This window comes from Anomaloglossus baeobatrachus, chromosome 11 (genome assembly GCF_048569485.1).
Source record: "Anomaloglossus baeobatrachus isolate aAnoBae1 chromosome 11, aAnoBae1.hap1, whole genome shotgun sequence".
Classification (NCBI taxonomy): Eukaryota; Metazoa; Chordata; class Amphibia; order Anura; family Aromobatidae; genus Anomaloglossus; species Anomaloglossus baeobatrachus.
The window spans coordinates 14922456-14935458 of record NC_134363.1 but is presented as its reverse complement, the minus strand read 5'-3'; the positions used below and the strand labels follow the sequence as shown (position 1 = coordinate 14935458).

The 13003-nt window shown below is 44.4% G+C and overlaps 1 long non-coding RNA gene across 1 annotated transcript; it reads right to left on the bottom strand.

Annotated features, from left to right (window-relative positions):
* Window positions 1-5136: 5136 nt before the first annotated feature.
* On the bottom strand, window positions 5137-10886 carry LOC142256977 (uncharacterized). Its single transcript, XR_012727585.1, has 3 exons — window positions 10808-10886; window positions 9661-9726; window positions 5137-5566 (listed from the first exon to the last, which is right to left on the bottom strand). It is a non-coding gene; the product is annotated as an uncharacterized LOC142256977 (long non-coding RNA).
* Between the last annotated feature and the right edge of the window lie 2117 nt (window positions 10887-13003).

Sequence of the window (13003 nt, the reverse complement as noted above, 5' to 3'; positions counted from 1 at the left end):
GCATCGGTTGAGCCCCCTTTTGAAAAAGAAAAAGATGCTTTGCATGAAGCACTCTCAAAAATACGCGTGCCTTTCCCGTCCCCTGGCTGACCCCGGGGAAGAAAAGTCCTCTGAGAGCCATGACTTGTTCATCTTGGTTCTTTTAGAAACACAGCGAGGGGACTCCAACCACAGTCTCCCTCGTTGCCACTCACTGGGCCACACACACCCCACTTGACTGGCATCGGTTGAGCCCCCTTTTGAAAAAGAAAAAGATGCTTTGCATGAAGCACTCTCAAAAATACGCGTGCCTTTCCCGTCCCCTGGCTGACCCCGGGGAAGAAAAGTCCTCTGAGAGCCATGACTTGTTCATCTTGGTTCTTTTAGAAACACAGCGAGGGGACTCCAACCACAGTCTCCCTCGTTGCCACTCACTGGGCCACACACACCCCACTTGACTGGCATCGGTTGAGCCCCCTTTTGAAAAAGAAAAAGATGCTTTGCATGAAGCACTCTCAAAAATACGCGTGCCTTTCCCGTCCCCTGGCTGACCCCGGGGAAGAAAAGTCCTCTGAGAGCCATGACTTGTTCATCTTGGTTCTTTTAGAAACACAGCGAGGGGACTCCAACCACAGTCTCCCTCGTTGCCACTCACTGGGCCACACACACCCCACTTGACTGGCATCGGTTGAGCCCCCTTTTGAAAAAGAAAAAGATGCTTTGCATGAAGCACTCTCAAAAATACGCGTGCCTTTCCCGTCCCCTGGCTGACCCCGGGGAAGAAAAGTCCTCTGAGAGCCATGACTTGTTCATCTTGGTTCTTTTAGAAACACAGCGAGGGGACTCCAACCACAGTCTCCCTCGTTGCCACTCACTGGGCCACACACACCCCACTTGACTGGCATCGGTTGAGCCCCCTTTTGAAAAAGAAAAAGATGCTTTGCATGAAGCACTCTCAAAAATACGCGTGCCTTTCCCGTCCCCTGGCTGACCCCGGGGAAGAAAAGTCCTCTGAGAGCCATGACTTGTTCATCTTGGTTCTTTTAGAAACACAGCGAGGGGACTCCAACCACAGTCTCCCTCGTTGCCACTCACTGGGCCACACACACCCCACTTGACTGGCATCGGTTGAGCCCCCTTTTGAAAAAGAAAAAGATGCTTTGCATGAAGCACTCTCAAAAATACGCGTGCCTTTCCCGTCCCCTGGCTGACCCCGGGGAAGAAAAGTCCTCTTAGAGCCATGACTTGTTCATCTTGGTTCTTTTAGAAACACAGCGAGGGGACTCCAACCACAGTCTCCCTCGTTGCCACTCACTGGGCCACACACACCCCACTTGACTGGCATCGGTTGAGCCCCCTTTTGAAAAAGAAAAAGATGCTTTGCATGAAGCACTCTCAAAAATACGCGTGCCTTTCCTGTCCCCTGGCTGACCCCGGGGAAGAAAAGTCCTCTGAGAGCCATGACTTGTTCATCTTGGTTCTTTTAGAAACACAGCGAGGGGACTCCAACCACAGTCTCCCTCGTTGCCACTCACTGGGCCACACACACCCCACTTGACTGGCATCGGTTGAGCCCCCTTTTGAAAAAGAAAAAGATGCTTTGCATGAAGCACTCTCAAAAATACGCGTGCCTTTCCCGTCCCCTGGCTGACCCCGGGGAAGAAAAGTCCTCTGAGAGCCATGACTTGTTCATCTTGGTTCTTTTAGAAACACAGCGAGGGGACTCCAACCACAGTCTCCCTCGTTGCCACTCACTGGGCCACACACACCCCACTTGACTGGCATCGGTTGAGCCCCCTTTTGAAAAAGAAAAAGATGCTTTGCATGAAGCACTCTCAAAAATACGCGTGCCTTTCCCGTCCCCTGGCTGACCCCGGGGAAGAAAAGTCCTCTGAGAGCCATGACTTGTTCATCTTGGTTCTTTTAGAAACACAGCGAGGGGACTCCAACCACAGTCTCCCTCGTTGCCACTCACTGGGCCACACACACCCCACTTGACTGGCATCGGTTGAGCCCCCTTTTGAAAAAGAAAAAGATGCTTTGCATGAAGCACTCTCAAAAATACGCGTGCCTTTCCCGTCCCCTGGCTGACCCCGGGGAAGAAAAGTCCTCTGAGAGCCATGACTTGTTCATCTTGGTTCTTTTAGAAACACAGCGAGGGGACTCCAACCACAGTCTCCCTCGTTGCCACTCACTGGGCCACACACACCCCACTTGACTGGCATCGGTTGAGCCCCCTTTTGAAAAAGAAAAAGATGCTTTGCATGAAGCACTCTCAAAAATACGCGTGCCTTTCCCGTCCCCTGGCTGACCCCGGGGAAGAAAAGTCCTCTGAGAGCCATGACTTGTTCATCTTGGTTCTTTTAGAAACACAGCGAGGGGACTCCAACCACAGTCTCCCTCGTTGCCACTCACTGGGCCACACACACCCCACTTGACTGGCATCGGTTGAGCCCCCTTTTGAAAAAGAAAAAGATGCTTTGCATGAAGCACTCTCAAAAATACGCGTGCCTTTCCCGTCCCCTGGCTGACCCCGGGGAAGAAAAGTCCTCTGAGAGCCATGACTTGTTCATCTTGGTTCTTTTAGAAACACAGCGAGGGGACTCCAACCACAGTCTCCCTCGTTGCCACTCACTGGGCCACACACACCCCACTTGACTGGCATCGGTTGAGCCCCCTTTTGAAAAAGAAAAAGATGCTTTGCATGAAGCACTCTCAAAAATACGCGTGCCTTTCCCGTCCCCTGGCTGACCCCGGGGAAGAAAAGTCCTCTGAGAGCCATGACTTGTTCATCTTGGTTCTTTTAGAAACACAGCGAGGGGACTCCAACCACAGTCTCCCTCGTTGCCACTCACTGGGCCACACACACCCCACTTGACTGGCATCGGTTGAGCCCCCTTTTGAAAAAGAAAAAGATGCTTTGCATGAAGCACTCTCAAATATACGCGTGCCTTTCCCGTCCCCTGGCTGACCCCGGGGAAGAAAAGTCCTCTGAGAGCCATGTCCACATTGTCAGTGGACAGACACGTGTGCTTATCTGCCAGCAGACCCACAGCAGCACTGAAGACAGGTTCCGAGAGAACGCTGGCTGCAGGACACGACAAGATCCCCAAGACGTACGTGGCGAGCTCAGGCAATTTATCAAGATTGGAAGCCAAGAATGAGCAGGGCTCAAGTTGCACAATAATGGCATGTTTCCTTGCATATACTCATATATCTGTGTGTCCTCCTCTTTTTCCTTGTCCAGCTGTTTTGTTTTCGCATGAGTATATGTCCTTGTCACTTTCCCATGTGTTGTTAGTTGTTTGTGACCTTTTGGACACCTTTGAGGGTGTTTTCTAGGTGTTTTTCTGTGTTTGTGATTGCCTGCCATTGTTTCCTATGCAGTTCGAGTTCGGTTCGTCGAACGTTCGACGAACCGAACTCGAACGGGAGGTCCGTTCGGCGAACCAACCTCGAGCCGAACCGCGACCGGTTCGCTCATCTCTAGTTATGAGGAGCCCACCACCCTGACAATTTCAGCCAGCAGCCGCCCAGAATTGCCGCATCCATTAAATGCGACAGTCCTGGGACTCTACCCGGCTCATCCCGAATTGCCCTGGTGCGGTGGCAATCAAGGTAATAAGGAGTCAAATGGCAGTTTATAGCTGCCACTAAGTCCTAGGTTAATCATGATAGGAGTCTCCCCGAGATACCTTGCATGATTAACCTGTAAGTGAAAGTAAATAAGCACACACAACAAAAAATCCTTTATTTGGAATAAAAGACAAAAAAACCCTCATTGTTGGGGGCGGTAGTGCTTGCATGTGTGCGGTGATGATGATGGGGTCGGTAGTGTCGGGGTGTGTGCGAGGATGATGATGGGAGCGGTACTGCTGGGGTGTGAGCGGTGATGATGATGGGGCGGTAGTACTTGCGTGTGCAGTGATGATGAGTGCGGTAGTGTCGGGGTGTGTGCGGGGATGATGATGGGGGCGGTAGTGCTTGCATGTGTGTGGTGATGATGATGGGGGCGGTAGTGCCGGGATGTGTGCGGGGATGATGATGGGGCGGTAGTGCTTGCGTGTGTGTGGTGATGATTATGGGGCAGTAGTGCCGGGGTGTGTACAGGGATAATGATGGGACAGTACTGCCGGGTGTGCGGTGATGATGATGTGGGCGGTAGTGTCGGTGTGTGTGTGGTGATGATGAGTGCGGTAGTGCCGGTGGTGTGGTGATGATGATGCGGGCTCGCTCTCTCTCTCTTTCGGCTTAACGCAATGCGTTATTTCACAGGAATCCGTTACCTTTATCACACTATTTACAACACATCCGTCACATGTCACACAACGCATTGTGACGAATGCCGTTCAACGCAAGTGTGAAAGTACCTTCTGCTGTCAGCGGGCATGGAGCCGAGCTGAATGGCAGAGCAAGCATCCAGCGTGCATACATTCTGCATCAATTCTGCAGTCACAATACATTACATGGACACTACGCACTGTGCGCAATATTAATAATAATATTCAAATTCAATGTATAGCGAGGGGGGGTGTTTCTGAAATAATGTCGATCTCCATTTTTTTTTTCCTAACCACGCGTACAGTGGGGCGGTGCAGGCTGTCAGCCAATCACATAAACACAGCAAAGTGCATTTTTTTCACACAAGCAAGGGCATGTGTCATTGGCTGTGTATGTCACATGTCCTTGCTCTATAAGGACTTCTGAGTAGTTTAACTTTTGGACACCATAGAAAGAGTTTACTCTGTGTATACGTACTTCATACCAGAACTGTCTCATCTGGATCCATCCGTGCAACTCCTGATTTGTCCTGTGGCTTCTTTGCTGGTAAGCTGAACCTTTTTTTTGTGTTTTCTATGTGTTTGTATGTGTTTGCCTGCCATTGTTTTCAATGGGGTTCGAAGGTGTTAGCTGAACGTTCGATGAACACACCCGCCGTTCGATGAATCGAGCCAAACTCGAACACTAGGAGGGTGGCTCATCTCTAGTTGTGTGGCAAAGGTATTATAATATATATTGTACTTTATTTCAGAACACCAATAGAACAGTCGAGCTACCTTATCTTTTTTGTTAGGAGTGAATTTATTGCACATAAGTCATTGATGTTTTTTGAGTTGAAAGGTCCTAAAAAAGCTCTGTTATACAATCTGTGACCAGTCTTTTTTGCAGTTTCTACACAAAACGAAGTGTCAGCCTATTGTGAGGCTACATAAACTTTGTAAAAACTTCAGGATTTCAAAATAATTATTTTTTGGTGAGATACACAGATACAGAACTTTAAAAGTCAAATACAACACATTGTTGTAATAATATTTAATGAGGCGCTCATATAATCACATCGCTATTGAAATCTTAAAATATCAGCAAAATATTTTTTTTTCCTTTAAGTATCCTTAGCAGTCTCTCGGTAGCGTTTCAGCTAAACGCTATATTAGAATTGAGGCCTATTCTTTAATTTCTTTTTTAAGGACAACCTTTCCATATGTTTTAATATTTCTTCAATCATAATAGTGTTGGACGCTGGAAAGGTGTTTTATAATGCGAGCAGGAGTAGCAGGGTTAAGAGGATATTTCATCTGTTTAACATCTGTTGGCACAAAAACAACAGAATTCATTAGAAACAAATTTTATGAAATGAAAAATTCTTTTTTTCATATATTAAAATGTAAATATGCATATATTATAGTAAAAAATCTTGGGACAACCACTTTGGGAAATTTTAAAAATAAAATTGTTTATTACAAAACGATAAAAAAACGCCTATGGCAACCCTTAGGTATTTTTAAGGTTGCCATGGGAATTTTTACACGTTGTAATAAACCTTTTTTATTTTTAAAATCATCCAAAGTGGTTGTTACAAAACTTTTCTACTAAGTAAAGTTGCATTATTTCTATTTCTTCCCCATTGAACAATACAATGTCCATACCAGTTATAAAATATAGTTTAGCTCATCTATAGGGATGAGAGAACTCAAACTGTAATTTTTTTTAAAAAAAAAAAGTCTAAAGGTTGCTTTACACGCTACGAGATCACTTAAGCGATCTTGTTGGGATCACGGAATTGGTGACGCACATCCGGCCGCTTTAGCGATGTCGTTGTGTGTGACACCTATGAGTGATTTTGAATCATCGCAAAAACGTGCAAAATCTCTCATCGGTGACATGCCCCCTAGTCCCAATTATCATTGCTGCTGCAGTAAAATGTTGTTTGTCGTTACTGCGGCAGCACACATCGCTATGTGTGACACCGCTGGAACGAAAAACATCTCCTTACCTGCGTCCATCGGAAAAGGATGAAAGAAGGAGGTGGGCGGCATGTTCCGGTCGCTCATCTCCTCCCCTTCTTTTCTATTGGGCAGTGGTTCAGTGACGTTGCTGTGACGTCGCTGTGACGCTGAACGAACCGCCCCCTTAGAAAGGAGGCGGTTCGCTGGTCACAGTGACGTCGCTGCACAGGTATGTGTGTGTGACGCTGCCGTAGCGATAATGTTCAATACGGCAGCGATCACCACATATCGTTACAATGACGGGGGCGGGTGCTATCGCGCTCAACATCGCTAGCAATTGCTAGCGATGTCTTAGCGTGTAAAGCGGCCCTAAGTTTACAGTTTGGCTGCGGTTTGTGGCTTTTCAGTATGGGGTAGATGCCTGTGCACTGCTGTGAATAAAATAAATAAAAAAATAAATTTTGTGGGGTCCCATTATTTTTGATAACCACAACAGGTAAACCAGACAGCTGAGGACGGATATTATCAGACTTGGAAGGCCTATGGGTTTCTGACCCTTCCCAGCATATATAGCAGCACGCAGTCACTTCAAAAATGGTGCACCCATTAGATGCTCCAATTCTGGTGCTTTGCGTGCCTTTCCTTGATTGCCCTGGTGTGGGGATAATTGGGGTAATACTTTTTGAGTTGATGTCAGCTGTAAATTGACGGTTGACATCAAGTCCAGGGGCTAGTAATGGAGAGGCATACACTGTATGCAGAATTATTAGGCAAGTTGTATTTTAGAAGAAATTTTTATTATTGATCAACAACTATGTTCTCAATCAACCCAAAATACTCATAAATATCAAAGCTTAATACTTTTGGCAGTTCTAGTGGTTTTTTTTTTTAGATTTGGCTATCTTATGAGGATATCTGTTTGTGCAGGTAACTATTACTGTGTGGAATTATTAGGCAACTTAATAAAAACGAAATATATTCCCATCTCAACTGTTTATTGTCACCAGGTAAACCAATATAACTGCACAAAATTTATAAATAAACATTTCTGACATGCTAAAACAAAACCCAAAAAATGAGTGACCAATATAGCCCTCTTTCTTCCTGATGACACTTAGCAGCCGACCATCCATAGATTCTGTCATTGCCTGATCTGTTTACTCTCAACATTGAGTGCAGCAGCCACCACAGCCTCCAGACACTGCTCCCAGAGGTGGACTGTTTTCCCTCCCTGTAGATCTTACATTTTATGAGGGACCAGAGGTTCTCTATGGGGTTCAGATCAGGTGAACAAGGGGGCCATGTTATTATTTTTTCATCTTTTAGACCTTTACTGGCCAGCCACGCTGTGGAGTAGTTAGATGCATGTGATGGAGCATTGTCCGGCATGAAAATCATGTTTTTCTTGAACGATACCAACTTCTTCCTGTACCACTGCTTGAAGAAGTTGTCTTCCAGAAACTGGCAGTAGGTCTGGGAGTTGAGCTTCACTCCATTCTCAACCCGAAGAGGTCCCACAAGTTAATCTTTGATGATACCAGCCCATGCCCGTACCCCACCTCCACCTTGCTGATGTCTGAGTCGGAGTGGAGCTCTCTGCCCTTTACTGATCCAGCCTCTGGCCCATCCATCTGGCCCATCAAGAGTCACTCTCATTTCATCAGTCCATTAAACCTTTGAAAAATCAGTCTTAAGATAGTTCTTCGCCCAGTCTTGATGTTTTATCTTATGTTTCTTGTTCAGAGGTGGTGGTTTTTCAGCCTTCCTTACCTTGGCCATGTCCCTGAGTATGGCCACCTTTTGCTTTCTGATACTCCAGTAATGTTGCAGCTCTGAAATATGGCCAAACTGGTGGCAAATGGCCTCTTGGCAGCTTCACGCTTTATTTTCCTCAATTCATGAGCAGTTATTTTGCGCCTTTTTTGCCCAGCACGCTTCTTGCGACCCTGTTGGCTATTTGCCATGAAACACTTGATTGTTCGGTGATCACACTTCAAAAGTTTGGCAATTTCAAGACTGCTGCATCCCTCTGCAAGACCTCTCACAATTTTGGACTTTTCAGAGCCCGTCAAATCTCTCTTCTGACCCATTTTGCCAAAGGAAAGGAAGTTGCCTAATAATTAAGCACCCCTTATATAGGGTGTTGATGTCATTACACCGCACCCCTCCTCATTACAGAGATGTGCATCACCTGATTTACTTAATTGGTAGTTGGCTCTCAGCCTATACAGCTTGGAGTAGGACAACATGTATAAAAAGTATCATGTGATCAAAATACTCATATGCCTAATAATTCTGCACACAGTGTAGATCAGACACTCCTATTACTAACCCAGCAAGTGCAAGGTTAAAAAAAACACACAGGGAAAAAAGTTTATTTGAAAAAAGACTCCCACACTCTCTTGTTTACCAATTTATTAACTAAAAAGAAGTCTTCAAAATTCTGACGTAATGAAGTTGTGTAATTTCCATCTAATTCTATGGAGCTTTACTCTGAGAATGTTCTGAAAATGATTCCATTGGATTTAATAGATGTCATAGGACATTGCACCATTAGCATACATCAGATTTTTGAGGATTTCTTTTGAATTAATACATTTTCAATTGAGGGAGTGTGCGGGAGTCTTTACTGAATTAAAGCATTTTTTTCCTGTGTGTGGTTTTTAACTTTATGCTTACCGGGTTTGTAAGTAGAATGTCTGATAAGCATCTCTCCTTTATTAACCCATGGGCTTGATGCCAACTGACAATTCACAGCTAACATGAACCCCAAAAGTTTTCCCCCAATTTCCACGGCACGAGGGCAATCAGGAAGAGCAAGACAAAGTGACAGAATTGGCACATCAAAGAGATGCACCATTTCTGGGTCAGCTGCGGGCTGCTATTTTTAGCCTGGGAAAGGCCCAATAACCCTGGACCTTCCCAGCCTGATAATACAAGCCCCCGGCTGTATGCATTACTTTGGCTGGTCATCAATAATAAGGGAATACTATGAAATTTCTATAGCATGGGGTCTCCTCTATTTTTTATAACCAGTCAAGGTAAAGCAGACAGGTGAAGGTTTTAGCCTGTAGCTGTCTGCTTTACCTGCACTGGTTAAATAGGGGGAACCACGTTTTTTTTTTTTTAGAAAATGTATTTGTTTGCAGGACAAGGACAATTGTCCTTCTCTTACCCACATTTTGCTTCCCTTTGCAGCCCCCTAGACATTACTAAAACCATTTTAAAGCCATTTTACAGCACCAAAGATTGAGACCCCTTTAACTTTCATAGGATTTGGAATCGGGGGTCAAATTTAGGTCAAATCCAGGTCTCAAACCAAATTTTCAACTAATGTCCATATGAATCCGGCTAACTCAAACTTCCATGGGTTCGCTCTTCCCTTCTCACCTGCAATTATTACTTCTACCTTATACTAAAAACATTTATTCATGATCTAGTGCAATCCACCCACCTGTGTCTTCTTCCAGTGAAACATATTCCTTTGAACTTGATAGATCTTGGATTTTCTTTTCAGCATCTTCAGGGATGGGAGAAATAAATACATGGTCAAGAATTTTTTCTGGTGTCATTTCACTACATGGTTGTCAATTTTTACTGTAAAAAAATTGAGCTTTCCTGTTTATGTTTTTCCTGTTTGCTACAATTTAATTTTATTTATTTTTTAGGTAAATACACAAGCTACATTATTGTCCTTCCTTTCTTTCTGACAGTGCTCTAATGTATAAAATTAATTAGATTTGTCTAGGATTTCTGTTCAGGATTTTTAAACAGGAAGTTTTCAATTATTCACAGAAAACGCACATCTTGCAAACTTGAAAAAAAAATCCCAAAGTGGATAATTAACAATATTTTTTTGTAAATGTTAAGATCACAAGTTCTAGCCAGATCACAAGTCTTGTTACTTTAATAAACATCATCATACAGTGTGTCCACTAATATCCTGTCCACCACCATTAACATGAGAACAGCGGCAGCTATAGGCATAGAAGTGGTGTCTAGGTATAGTAAAGTAGCCATGCACTACGCAATGAAACCACCTATAGCGCCACCTGGTGGAAAACAACGGAGTTAGCCTTTTTATCTCAAAAATGGAACGAGATAAAGAAAAAAAGTGAATTAGAAAGTTGTAAGGCATCATAAATTCAATACGAATCGACACCTTGCATACAGAAATGCTATGATATGAAATCCATGACCCCTCCCAAAACATTGAATGCTGGTCACGAATATGGCGCTCATTTAACTTTGATGCTCAAAGTGGCCACCATCAGCTGCAATGCACATCTGGACTCTGGACAGCATATTGTATCTTGCTGCACGTTGTGCAATATGGTAGGTGACACGTTTGCACAAGCATCTGTAATACGTTGTTGTAGGTCCTGCAATGTTGGTGGAGGGATCACATACACCTGCTGTTTGATGTGACCTCACAGAAAGAAGTCCAATGGGGTCAGGTCAGGTGAGCGTGGAGGCCACTCCCCGCAGCCACCATACCCAATGACTTGTAGGAAGGTCTCCATGAGGTATCGCTTCACGTCCACAGCCTCAGACACTCAGTTTACTGAGTATATGCTGTAAAGTGACCACATTGGTCTTACCTGAGACGACAAGAACAGAGACCAAACAAAGCAAAGCGACCAAGTTCTTCATTGTAGGTCAATGGACGGCTTCTCTCCTTCTCGTCTTTTGTGTGTACACGGATCATAAAAATACTGTCAGAAAGCAAAGAAACTATTGTATCATGGGATGGGTGAGATCACTCCTGTAATGCCATTGTACACTTTCCAAGTATTAGTCAGGACATTCTCCTTTCAGCAAGGCTCCAGGTTCTAACACAATACCATAAAACTGTGATGTTTTCTTGGAAATGTTTTCTCTGAAATGCCCAAGATTCTCAGAGTGAAATGAACAGTTAGGTCCATAAATATTTGGATAGTGACCGAATCGTCATGATCTGGTCTGTGCATTCCCCCATTTTTTAATTAAAGTGGAGACTTTCAGGTTTAATTAAAGGTATTAAACAACATTATCCTGTGAAATGTTCAAGAATTGCAACCATTTTTCTTCTCAGTCTTCTCATTTAAGGTGCTCAAAATTAGTTGTATTAATTTAGTTTACCATATATAAATTATTCATTTTTAATACTTCGTAGAGAATAAATTGCAGTTAGTGATGGCCTGAAGACTTTTGGTCATGGACATCTCCATTGCTGGTTATTCCTATGTCAGGTTTACTTTACTGCAGTGACTTCAGTTGTTTGTCCGTCTTTCTACCTTAAGTTTTGTCTCAATCATGTGAAATGCAGCTCAATGGGCTGAGATCTGGTGATTGGCTTGGCCATTGCAGAATATTCCACTTTATATTCCTCTAATGGCTTATTTAAACTCAACACACAGCCATTAATGTAAAAACGCTGGCAGCTAAAGTGTGTACACCAGTAAATTAAAATGTCCACATTGTTCTCAAAGTGTTAATATTTTGTGTGTCCACCAATATATTCAAGCACTGCTTCAACTCTCTTGGGTTCACTAGAGATTCAGAGGTTGCCAATGGAAACCTATTCCAGTCCTGGAATGACATCACAGAGCTGGTGGATGTTAGTGGATGCCTCCCGATGCTCCATAGGGTTTAGGTCTGGAGACATGCTTGGCCAGTTCAGCACCTTTACTTTCAGTTTCTTTAGCAAGGTATTAATTGTCTTGTAGATATGTTTTCTGGTCATTATCATGATGGAACACAAAGAGAAGGGACAGTACTCTGCTTCAGTATGTCACCGGACATGTCATTCAGGCTTCCCTTAATGAACTCTAGCCCCACGACAGCTGTCAGCACTCATATAGTCGCAAACTATGACACTGCCACCAGCATGTGTGACTATAGGCAGGGCACACTTGTCTTTGTACTCCTCACTTGGTTGCTGCCACACACACTTGACACTATCTGAACCAAATAGGTTTATCTCATCAGACCACAGGGTATTGTTTTCCATAGCCCATGTCCTTAGCCTGCTTGTCTTTAGCAAACTGTTTGTGGGCTTTCTTCAGCTTTAGAAAAGGATTTCTTCTCTCATGAAGGTTATGCATACTAAATTCATGAAGTGTTTAGCATATGGTCTGTGCACTGATAGGCAGACTCCCCAATACCTTTAACGTCTGCAGCAATACTTGCAGCACTCATAAGTCTATTTTGAAAAGACAACCTCTGCTGGCTTTGATACTGAGCATGTGCAATAAACTTCTTTAGCCGACTATGACGAGATGTTTTCTGAGGGAACCTGTCTTGTTAAACCGCTGTATGGTGTTGGCCACCATGTTGCAGCTCATGTTCACGGTGAGACAATCTATGTATAGCATAGGCTATCTTTATGTAAAATAATTCTTTTTTCAGATCCTCAGAGAATTCTTTGCCATGGCGTGCCATGTTGAACTTCCAGTGACCAGTATGAGGGAGTGTGTGAGAGATAACACCAAATGTAACACCAGCTCCCCTGTTACGAACCGGCGCCGCCATAGCCGCAAGCAGTCTGCTGCGGTTCCTGTTGCGCCCAGGCGCCGGCTGCCGTTCTTGGACGTGCCTCGGGTCATCCAGTTGGCTGTTCCTTCCACCATGTCTGAGTGTGGAGAGGCGGCTAGTGCGCATGCGTGCGCCGATTTACCCCAGCCAGAGTCTAAGCCCGGTGCTTTGCCTAGTGAGCATGCTCAGCCTGTTTGTGTTATGTCTGAGACTAAGTCCTCAGTTCAGGCTACTGAGCATGCTCCAACAATTAACCCTAACAGCCTCTTTGCACAGGTACT